This window comes from Amblyomma mixtum, chromosome 5, assembly GCF_055824585.1.
Source record: "Amblyomma mixtum isolate Tamu chromosome 5, ASM5582458v1, whole genome shotgun sequence".
NCBI lineage: Eukaryota > Metazoa > Arthropoda > Arachnida > Ixodida > Ixodidae > Amblyomma > Amblyomma mixtum.
Window position 1 is genome coordinate 93662388 of NC_143016.1, and position 11183 is coordinate 93673570.

At 53.9% G+C, this 11183-nt stretch overlaps 1 protein-coding gene across 2 annotated transcripts in view; it reads right to left on the reverse strand.

Annotated features, from left to right (window-relative positions):
* LOC149343080 (arylsulfatase B-like) overlaps positions 1-3814 on the reverse strand; it is a 45170-nt gene extending 41356 nt beyond the window's left edge. For both annotated transcript variants that reach the window (XM_089545600.1, XM_089545599.1), the window contains exon 1: positions 2893-3814. The gene's annotated coding sequence lies outside the window, so the exon portion shown is untranslated. The remainder of the gene's footprint in view (positions 1-2892) is intronic.
* Positions 3815-11183: the final 7369 nt, after the last annotated feature.

Genomic DNA, 11183 nt, shown 5'->3' on the forward strand with positions numbered 1-11183 from the left:
GTCGAGCACGCTACCACTCCGCCATGCCAGCTCGATGGTTTGGAATGAACAAAGGTACGTCTAGTGAATACGGTGTCTTCGTTCACTCCCATCTTCCTCCCTTCCCGTTACGGCGAGGTTTAGGTGTCCACCGAGATATGAGAGACAGATACATTTCCTTTCCTCAAAAACCAATTTACCGACGAGCAAGGCGTATTTTTCCGCGTTTCAGATTCGTCCAAATTGTCGTGACGTCACCACGCGCGAATTTTGACGGGTGGTTACTGCGCAACTTCCTTTCCTGAAATACAATTTTCGACTAGTGTCTGAGATATGTGAGACAGTTAATGCGTAATTTCCTTTCCTCAAATACAATTTTCATTTTCTTCACTACGGCCCCTCTTTCACTCACCCTTCTCCCTTCCAGTACAGTGCGGCTCAGGTGTCCACCGAGACGGCAGAGAATTACTGCTCCATTTTCTTTCTTTAAAAAGCGTTGCGTTCAAAGGGCTAGGCATCGCGCCGAACGGGTGGTGGCGTTCCGTGGACTGCCTGGCAGCGCTACAACACTCTGTTGCGTTCCACTCCTGAAGGCGAAGCTTAAGCGTCATTAACTGGCAGTTAATTAATGCACCAACAAAATGTGAAGTGAACAATCGCGTAGCAGAATGCAGCACTCAGGCTTTCGCCTTTCCCCACTTTAGCCGCTAAAGTTCCTCGTAATTGCTGGAAACCTACCCTCTGATCGTGCACAGGCCCATTGCTTATTAGGGGCTATGAAAGTAAACAAAATAAATAACAACACTTCAACACCTAAACCCAATAAATTGTGCTTTTTCAATTTTCTGACTTATGGAACTGGTTTTAATCGGCACTATCGTGACTAGAGTTTTCGAGTCAATGGCTAAGTCATGCTATTTTGGACCGTCGTATCCGACGCTTCCCGCTCATTTTGCCCCTCCTGGCATTCTTGAGCATGAGATGTGGAATACATGTGGTTTTTCACGTATTATTGTCATGAAAATGTATATGCGAGCACATGGGAGGTCATGTCGTAGATAAAAAAATAAAAATTCGTACCGCACTGACCGATCACCTATAACACGCAAAGAAAACATGATAACATATATTTATACAGACTGAAATTACTCTTTTGCACTTAAAGTATGTTATTCATTTGGAATGAAAGATAACGTTTCGGAAAGAATCAGGATTTACTTCTGAAAGTTTGATTGAGCCACAACGAAAGAAAATGACGATACAAAATTTCAGTTATAACCGGTCTTAGTTTGCCAGGAACAGAACACTAGGAGGAGGAGGAACCAGTCTCTGGGAGCTATTGTTCTTTACAAAGGTTAGAAAAAAATCAGGTGAATGAGTAGAAAACTGACTAGCTACCATTATTTTGATCTCGACCTCCAATTACGGGGTGGCCTCGGTTCGGGGATTCGCGAGGGAGCGCATGCACTCATTCAGCGAGCTAACGCAGGCCTACAGAGCCTCACGCCAGCTCTACCCCCCCCCCCCCCCCGCCGCACCCCTTCCTAGATAACAAACAAGCAACACTCTGGCGCAGACTACAGACACGCACTCTCCCTTCACCCCTTAACCTAGCCCACTATCATCCCTCCTTCCCCACTCCGGCAAGCGCCCTATGCCCAGAACCGTTCGCTTCTTCCTTCCACATCCTTTCCCTCTGCCCGGCGGACCCTCCCCCGCGGGACCTAGAGAACCTCGAAACCTGGGAGAACTGGGAGACCCTGCTGCGCTCGGAGGACCCGGCCGTGCAGACCATCGCCACCGGCCGTGCTGCCAGTGTAATGGACCTTAGGAACATAAACACTTGAGTGCAGTGGGGGTCATGCGGGGAGCCTAGGGCGTGCCTCGAATTCCCTTTACAATAGCTTTTTTTCTCTTTCTCTCACCGGCTTTCGACGTCAGTCATCATGAAAAATCAAGCATGGTCCTTTCCTCAAAGCGGCACTCTGACTCCATAATGCCTCCCCAAATAAACATGCTTTTAAACTATTGCATGTGTTCAGGGAAAGCCCGCCACTAATATATGGTTGTTGAGGTTAAGAAAAGTTTTTTGCGGCACAGTATACCAGTGCTGGCAGACATAAAAAAATACAGGGTAATCATATTAACCATTAAGCTGAATAAATAAATTCCAATAGTTAACTTGTTGCCTATTATCGAGAACTGCCCGCCTGCAATAACAGATTTTTAGCCGGCCGTTAGTAATAGCCGCATCAGTCTTTAGAATATCAAAAATGCGATTAGTCTCGCCGATATGGCTCAACTCACGTGGGCCATTTCTTGCATGCAAGGTTCCGCTACCGCAAAATATACCGGCCTTTTTCTTTCTATAGAATACACTCCTCGTCAAGCTGATGGGTCGGATCACTTTTCAATGAAACGGCGGCAGAAATGAACCGAAGCAATTTCTAAAGACTGCCGATATATCTGACTGGGGCTTTACTGCAGGCCTATGCCTGAAACAATATAACCCTTTTCGCGACGGTTTAACTTTCGCATGCGACGACATAGCCCAACGCAGAGTTTTAGAAACCATGTCAAATTTGTTTCCCGACTGTCAGCCTTTCAATACACTTAGCGTGTATGGCTGCTCCAGCAGGAAACATTGCCAGCATATATTCGCTCGCAGAAAGTCCGACGCAGCGAAAGTTTAAACACGCAGATAGAACGACACTAATGTTAGCAACAACATGATTATTTGGGAGTGGAGCTGACATACCACCGGATATACTTTTTCTTTCCTCCGCTATTCTGACAGGAACCAGTCATAGCCACACACTGCTGCTTCAACCAGTTGTTACCGCACACTCGCGCCCCTAAGCCATGAGGTAAAGCACGCGTGAGTGCACAGGCCATGTTTTAATTTGTACTTACACTGCTCATCTGCATCCTTGCGACCGAGGCTAGCACTCCATGCTCGCTTGTGGTGCCTCACAATCCGCATATCTCTTACTCTGGGGTTAAAAAAAAGCAACAAACGACATGGTGGTCACCACGTGTCAACGCAATATTCAGGGACAGCTGTCAATGCGCTATGTTGTGGTTGAGTATAAGATGGTTTGGTTTGGTTTATGGGGTTTAACGTCCCAAAGCGACTAAGGCTATGAGGGACGCCGTAGTGGAGGGCTCCGGAAATTTCGACCACCTGGGGTTCTTTAATGTGCACTGACATCGCACAGTACACGGGCCTCTAGAATTTCTCTTCCAAAGAAATTCAACCGCCGCGGCCGTCTTCGAACCCGCGTCTTTCGGGTCAGCAGCCCACCGCGGCGGCGGTTGAGTATAAGAGCGCGACCTCTTACTTCTATGGCGCGGGGGAGGTGGTGACGATTCGGTTTGCAGCCTCCGGGCTGCGGCCGTGTATCTGTTTTTTTCAGCCAGCGTCCGTTCCGGCGGACGCGGTTGTTGCGACGCGCCTCTTTACTCTCTCTCTTTTACTCTGTCCTCTTATCTTTCAAATCTCTTCTATCTGCACGTGGCAGCGGTGGTGGCTCGGCTGGATCCAGTTGGCAGGCCCGTGCACTTTTCCGTTTCATTCTTCTCTCAGTCGCAACCAACCATCTATGGCGCTCTTTTCAGTATCCCACACGTAGACGTTTACGAACCAGCGTATACAGCTCGATCGGCTCGAATAGCCGTCGGCATCGTAGTTGTAGCTGCCAGCACCGCGCGTCGGAAAAAATTGCGCCTCTCCCGTAACCGAGAGTAGAGTAAGCATGAAATGTTTACGGGCCTAACACAGGCTCCATTGCTCGGCTTAAGCAGCTGTGACGGTGGTGGTGGTGAAAAACTTTAATCAAAGAGAGCTTGAGGGTTAAAAAAAAAGTAACCCTGCTGCATGGTCGGTATCCTTAGTCCGGGACACCGCATGACGAGGCCCCGTCTCGCGCCCGCTTGACCAGAACCCTTTGGGACTCCAGTGTGGAACAGTTGAGGAGGGCAGTCTCCCATGCCTCTCGGGTGGGGGTGGGGGAGGGGGGAAGGTGAGGATTCTGAGTACATGCCCATACCATGTGAAAGATATCGCAGATCTCTCCACAGTGCGGGCAGCGCCCATCTGTGTTCGGATCGAAGTGTTTTGCTATTGCAGGACAGAGAAGGGTTCCTGTCTACAGGCGCCGCAGAGTTCGCTCCTCCGCCTTACTCAGCCCCTTGGCAGGTTCCGGGTAGAGACGGTGGCTGTCGCAATAATAAATTAGGATTACGCGGAACCGCAGAAGCGGTTTATGAGCTTCTGAGCCATGAGAGCTAGGATGAGGAGCCCGGTGTGTGAGCGCTCGGGCGGCCGCATCAGCGGCCTCATTGCCTCGTAGACCCTGGTGGCCAGGAGCCCAGATCACTTTTGTGCGAGTTGGATCGGCGAGAGCGCGTCTTAGAATTTGCGAGGCCAGAGGTGATATTTCGCCTGCAAGATAATGTTCACAGGCCCGGCGAGAGTCTGTGATAACCGTTTTCGATTTTGGATCGGCGGCAGCGTAACTATTGCGACTTCCTCCGCTCGTGTTGAATTTGGGGCCCGAAAAGATAGCCCATCGACATTCATTCCCCGGTGGACTACGGCAGCCGTGAAGAATCCCGCGGGCGACGGCCCTGTGATGTCCACGTAATAGACGCCCTCTTTATAGCCATATTGCCTCTGAAGCGTGCGAACCCGCGCTTGTCGTCTGCCTTCATGTGAAGCCATGTCCGTGTTACGCGGGAGCGGAGCGACCAAGAGCATGTGGCGCCACAGCACCGGGATGTTCTCCGTACCCTCTGGTATGCATGTGTGTTGGATGTGTAAGCGGTTTAGCAGGCAGCGACCAGGCACCGTCTGCGATAGCCGCGTATATTGGTTCACGAGGTGGGCCTCCCGCAACTCCTGATAGGAGTTTACCACTCCCAACGCCTTCAGTTTGGCGTTGGAGGTAGCCACCGGGAGGTCCAGTGCTCGCTTTGTTGCCTTCCTGATGATGGCGTCAATGCGCTCATCTTGTTGTTTGGTGGTGCGTAGGTACGGCACGGCGTAGAGGATCCGGCTGGTCACGAAGGCATAGGCGAGCCGTAGCGCGTCCCTGCCCCGCAGACCACCCCGCTTGTTGGAAACACGGCGGATCATGCGCCCTACCTGTTCACCTATGCTCTTGAGTTTCGCTATAGTAGAGTCCGGCCTAAGTTTGTTATTGATGAACAGACCCAGGATCCGGAGCTCCGCCACTTCTCTGATGGGACCGCCCGACAGAGATATGTGTAGAGACGTGTTGTCCTTGTGGTTTGTCCTGACGTGTAGAAGCTCTGATTTGGCGGGAGCACATTGGAGACCACAGTCGGCAGCATATGCTTCGACTATGGAGGCGGCCTGCTGAAGGCGGTCCTCTATCTCCCCAAGGCTCCCCTCGGTGGTCCAGATTGTAATGTCGTCTGCGTAGAGTGCGTGTTTTATGCCATCCACCTGAGCCAGTCGGCCGGGAAGGTGCATCATGGCGATGTTGAAAAGGAGTGGTGATAACACCGCCCTCTGTGGTGTACCTCGTGCACCCATAGAGTACGGGCCGTATTCCTCGTCCTCGATCCGGAGGAGTGCCTGACGCGCAGAGAGGAAGTCTCTGACATAGGCGAAGACCTTCGTCCCGCAGTTAGTGGTGTTCAAGTTAGAGAGTATGGTGCCATGTTTAACATTGTCAAACGCCCCCTTAAGATCGGGTCGAGAATGGCCTTGTCGTTTTGTTGCATGGCTGTGGGTCGTATTATGTACCTGTGTAGTTGGAGTAGGACATCCTGTGCAGACATGTGCGGGCGGAACCCGAACATAGTGTCTGCAAAGAGGCCCTTACCCTCCATGTATGGAGAGAGGCGATCCCGAACCATCGTCTCCATGAGCTTTCCCACACACGAGGTTAATGAGATGGGTCTCAAGTTGTCCGTAGTCACGGCTTTATCTGCTTTGGGGATGAACGTTACAAGCGATGTTTTCCATTCGAGTGGGAGCGGACACCCATCCCAGATCTGATTTATGTATTGTAGCAAATGGAGATATGCACAGTCGGAGAGGTTCGCCAACAGTTTCACTGTTATGCGATCCCGACCCGGTGCCCCACCTCGGCGCATTTTAGACAGGGCCGCCTTAAGGTCATGCAACTCAAAAGGGGCGTCTAAATCCTGATTTGGCTTTCCGGAGTACGTGTACTCGGGCCCAACCGGGTCGTTTGTGCGGCAGAGATACCTGTCGCACAAAGTGTCCGCAAGTTGCGCCGTCGTACCTTGGTACCCGTGCAGAGCCCGCCGGAGCTGTTTTTGCGTCTCCCCTTTCGTTTGAGAAGGGTCGATGAGGCTGCGCAAGAGACGCCAAGTCCCCTTCGAGCTCATCTGACGCGCTGCCGAGTTGCAGCGTTCTATACAATTGGTGTCTGTGAGCTGGGCGGCATATGCCGCAGCCTGCTCCGTAAGTTGTGCAATACGAGCTCTAAGCTTGCGATTCGTCTTGTGTTTCTTCCATCGTTTTGTTAAGCTCCGGCGCGCCTCCCACAGATGCAGGAGGTGATTGTCCACTGCGGGGATCTCGTCGGTGGTGTGAAGTGTTTGCGTGTGTTGTTTCTGTATGTTGGTGACCTGTGTTGCCCACTCCGCATAGCCGTCGGAGAATAGTACCGGAGGGACGTCCTGAATTCTAAATTGGTGCCAATTGGTTATTTTCGCCTGGCCCCATTTTTTACGGGCTGCCTTCGCCAAAAGCGTGATGCGGAGAAGGCAGTGGTCGCTGCCCAGGGTATCCCCCAGGTTCACCCATGTGGCGTTTGTAGTGTTCCTAACCAGAGATAAGTCTGGACACGTGTCACGGGTGACCGAGTTGCCCACACGTGTGGGGCAAGACGGATCCGTGAGCAACGTAAGACGAAGGGTGGAGATGAGCTCCGCCAGCTTGCGTCCCCTGGATTTCTCGAAGTGATAGCCCCAATGTAGACTGGGTGCGTTGAAATCCCCAATGATCACCAGGGGTTCATTGTCAGCCGACCTGAGAGCACGATAGAAAATTTCGCTGAAAGTAACACGCGGCTTATGCGCGGGGCAATACACATTAAGCCCGTGTATTGACGGGTCGCGGCGCCTGAGAGGCAGAACCCTCACAATGGTGTATTCTTGCTCAGTCTCCAGATCAAGATCGACCTGAATCGCGGTGTATGCTTTATGCACCAGGATGCAGGTCGAGGGGCCCTCCTGAAACGAGCTATACCCAGAGAATTTAGCATCATTGCCGGGCTCTTGCAAAGCAAGAAGCGCCGGCATGTCACCAAGGGACTGCACGTAGAGCTGGAGATGTGACCGTTTTTTGCAGGCTCTGAAACCCCTGCAGTTCCATTGAATGATTTCGAATTCGTCTAATTTTTTAGCTTTCTGAGAAGGTTTGCCAGCCATATTGATGTGTTTATTTTACAGTGCTGGGTAGCCACTCGGTTCGGGGGCCGGCGCAGCCCCAGGTAGGGGTTGCATCAACGCCGCGGCTATCGGCCCGGAACCGCTTTCTTCCGCTGCCTGTCGAGGAGCTATTTTACGTTTTAGCTGCGGGGAGTCGCAGGAGAGAGAATTTTTTATTTGGGAGCTGACCCAGGGCTGCACCGCCTTAAGGACAGAGTCAGTCACCTGGGCCGCAATGTCGGGAAGCATTGCAGCAAATGCGGCCCTGAACATGTCCTGAAAGGACTCGCGGACCGCAATCATAATTTGGTTCGGGAGCGCTGCCACCCGCTCCTCCAACTGCTCGGCTTTACGCTCCAGGGCCTCGAAGCGGCCGGCGTCCGCGGGAGCCGAATCGACCACCGTGTCCGCGGTTTGCCGCGAGACGCTAGTTAGGCAAGATGATACTGAGGATCCGTCATCACTATCCTCAGGCTCAGCGTTCTGCATGGGCTCAGACTGCCCGGCCTGCTTAGCTTCTAATTCTTGAATTTTACGGGCGAGAATTTGATTTTGGCGCCTGAGCTCCTCTACCTGCCGCTGTAGGGCGGATTCGGTGGGGGAGGGAGGTGGGGTGGGCCCAGAGACTAACCCACTCCAACTGCTCACCTGATTTTGGCGCGGTACGAGAGGTGGGAAATCCTCGGCTTTCAGGACCGGTGGCCTCGTCGGGTTCCCGGACTTCACAAATTTTGGCGGCCCTGACTGGGCCTTCTTGGGTTCGGGCTTGGGCCCCGGAGCCTGCTTGGGTCCGGCCGTGGGCGTCTGGGCCTTTTTGGGTCCCGGCGTCTGCTTCTGCTTTGGGGTGGGTGGGCGTCCCGGCTTGACGACCTTGCGGTACTTGCCCGCGCAGCCAGGCGCTCCGGTGGGATGGCTGCCTCCGCAGATGAGGCAGCACGGGGAGCATTGATGTTCAGCTGGGCCACCGTCAGGAACAGCAGCAACCTGAGCCCCGCAGCGTTCACAGTGTCCAAGCTGCGGCCGCGGGCAGGCGTCGGCCCGATGCCCCACCGTGCCACAGCGAGGGCAGGCAGGGATCGTTTTCTTATAGAAGCGGACGGGGAGACGCTCGCAACTATAAAGCACGGTCCGCGGCACCCTTGTCCCCACAAAGGTGACCACAGCAACCTGCGTTTTGCCCAGTTTGCGCACGGATACTACGTTGGGGTCCTCACTGAGTTTTTTCTTGACAGTCTCAGATGTCTCGTCCGGGGAGACGGTGATGACGCCCTTGCAGAATTCGCCGGAGAGCTTAGGGTGGCCCCGGAATAGCAGCGTGCGGCCTCCGACCGGCAGCATGACGTCCCGGAGCAGCTTCTCCGCAGCTTCCACTGATTTCAGTGTGCACACGAGCACATTTTGCTCCCACACGGGCCACACTGCAAGCCCCACACTTGCGGCGTCCCCGAGGATGCTGCGAACGGCAGCGCCGGCTTGTCCAGGACCTAAGGTGGCCTTCAGGTCGATGGTTTCTCGTGGCTTAAGCACCACAATGATTTCGTCTTTCCCGATGCGGGGCGTGTGTTGCGGCCGCCACCGGGGCTGTTTTGCTTGTTGCAAAGCTGCATGTTGCGCGTTCTCGCCCTGCACATGTGCCGAGCGTCCCGCCACCCGTTGCTGGCCGGCGTCCGTGTTGGCGTCCCTGGAGGCCTCAAGCCCCAACTCCAACGACACTTCCTGGGCGTACGCGCTCAGCGTCGGCGCTCTTGGCGCCGCGCAACGACAGGCGCTGGCAGCAGTACGCACCTCCATGGTACTAGGCGCTGGCTAGCGCTGCCGCACGCTGCTCGCGCTTGTGCTCACGCTGCTGTGTGGTTGCCAGACCTGTCGGCCACTTCTTCGGCCCCGGCGCCACTTTTCTTTGCCTCCGTCGCCGCTTGATATATCCGGCAAAATTTGTCTCGTAGCGATTTCCACCGCTTTTGGGCTAGAGTGGAACCCTCTGCACGATTGAAACACAAGCGTTTTCGAGCACATTTCACTCAATCAGCACTCGTCACAAGCAAGATATCGGCTTACCTGTGCTTAGCAGGCTTGGCAGAATTTCCGCTGCCACTTCAAGCCACAATGCTGCCTTTATTAGCTTATTTTTATGGCTTTTATGGCTCGCCTGCCAGAGCGACAGCCGCCTTTCTACTGCGGCGATCAGACTTTCATTTATTATTTTATTTTGGGACATGGCGCGAACAGCCTCGGCACCAAGCAAAAATGTAGACAGCAAGTTTTGAAAAGCGCGCGAAAAGCCGCACCGGATGTCCCGAGAACCGCGTCCTTCCATTGGTGTATGTCTGCCTGAGGTACGCCCATGAGAGACGTGACGGTGAGCAGCTTCCGGCGCTCGCGCTAGCGCTGGCGCAGATATCTAGCAGTGACAGATATCGGCGCCTCGCCGAGGTTCGCTGGCGTCTCCTGCAGTGCGCATGCGCAGACCGGTTCTAGCGTACGCCAAGAGCGCCGACGCTGAGCGCGTACGCCCAGGAAGGGCCCTTGGAGTTGGGGCTTTAGTCTTCCTGCGTCCGCGCCATACGCGGACCATGTCTTGGAGGTATTCCTCCTCGCTGGGAAGAGGCTCTTCATGTTGAACGGTTTCCATGTTAACGATCCCTATGGAGGTGGGATCGTATCCGGTGACTTGGCCTTGGACCGCCATTGCCGAGGAATCCCAGAGGAAACCCCGAACGCTGCCGGCGCAGGCCTTGCCACCGTCAGGCTTAGCGCCGCAGAGATGGGGCGAGGTCTTCAAAGCACTGAAAATGGAACAAAATTCAGCGCACCTTGGCAAATGTGGTGTCCACGGATGCCGCTTAGGTTGCCGGAGACGATGGTGCCAAGCTTTCTACGGGAAAGAGTTGAGGACCGCAAATAACAGCGATCAGTGGTAGAGCCGACGTGGCGTGCGACCGCTCGCGCTGCCTGCCACCGGCGTTACGGTGGCGGCATTGAAATCCAGGACGATGCAGAAGCGTACGCGGACACGACGAGACGCAGGCCTGACGAGAATGTGTATGCAGCGCGTTCGAATACTCCGCGAGCGTGTATACATCTGCCTGCCAGAGGGGGAAAGGGCTTGAAAGTTGTTGTTATTGTTGTGACTGAGAGAAGGATGAAAAGGAAATTGCACGGGCCTGCTACTGGCTCGAGCCAAGCCACCACCGCTGCCACGTGCAGATAGAGGAGAGTTAAAAGATCAGAGGAAGGAGAGAAAGGAAAGGAAAGACGCGCGTCGCAGCAACAACTGCGTCCGCCGGAGCGGACGCTGCTCAAAAAACAGATAAGCGGCCGAAGCCGCGCTCGCCGAAGCGAGAACAGATACAGGGCTTGAAGGCCAAGCGGCCGGTCTTTTACATGCAGGAGTGTGGGACCGCAGCGCCATCCTTGGGGAGGGAGCGAAAGTTTTCCGCCGAAAGCCCTTCTCACCCTCTTTCTCTAAGCGGCCTTCTCTCAAAGCCCCTAACAGATCACGTATGACAACGAAGTGTATTGTGGCATGTATGTGCTTTTTCCACGCGTTATTAGAAATCGGAAATTATAATTCCGTGCATTATCAAATGCACAGCTCGACTGATATCTTGATAAACATTGAGAAGACATTGGCAGCAGTTATTTTTTGTGACTCGTTTGGAGAGCATCCGGCACTTGTATGCCGGTCCCGTAGGAGGGCTTAGAGAGTCTCGTTGAATCTCGTTAAGTCTCGTTCGGTGCCCGGATGTTCTCGTTTCAGAGCCCGGATGAGT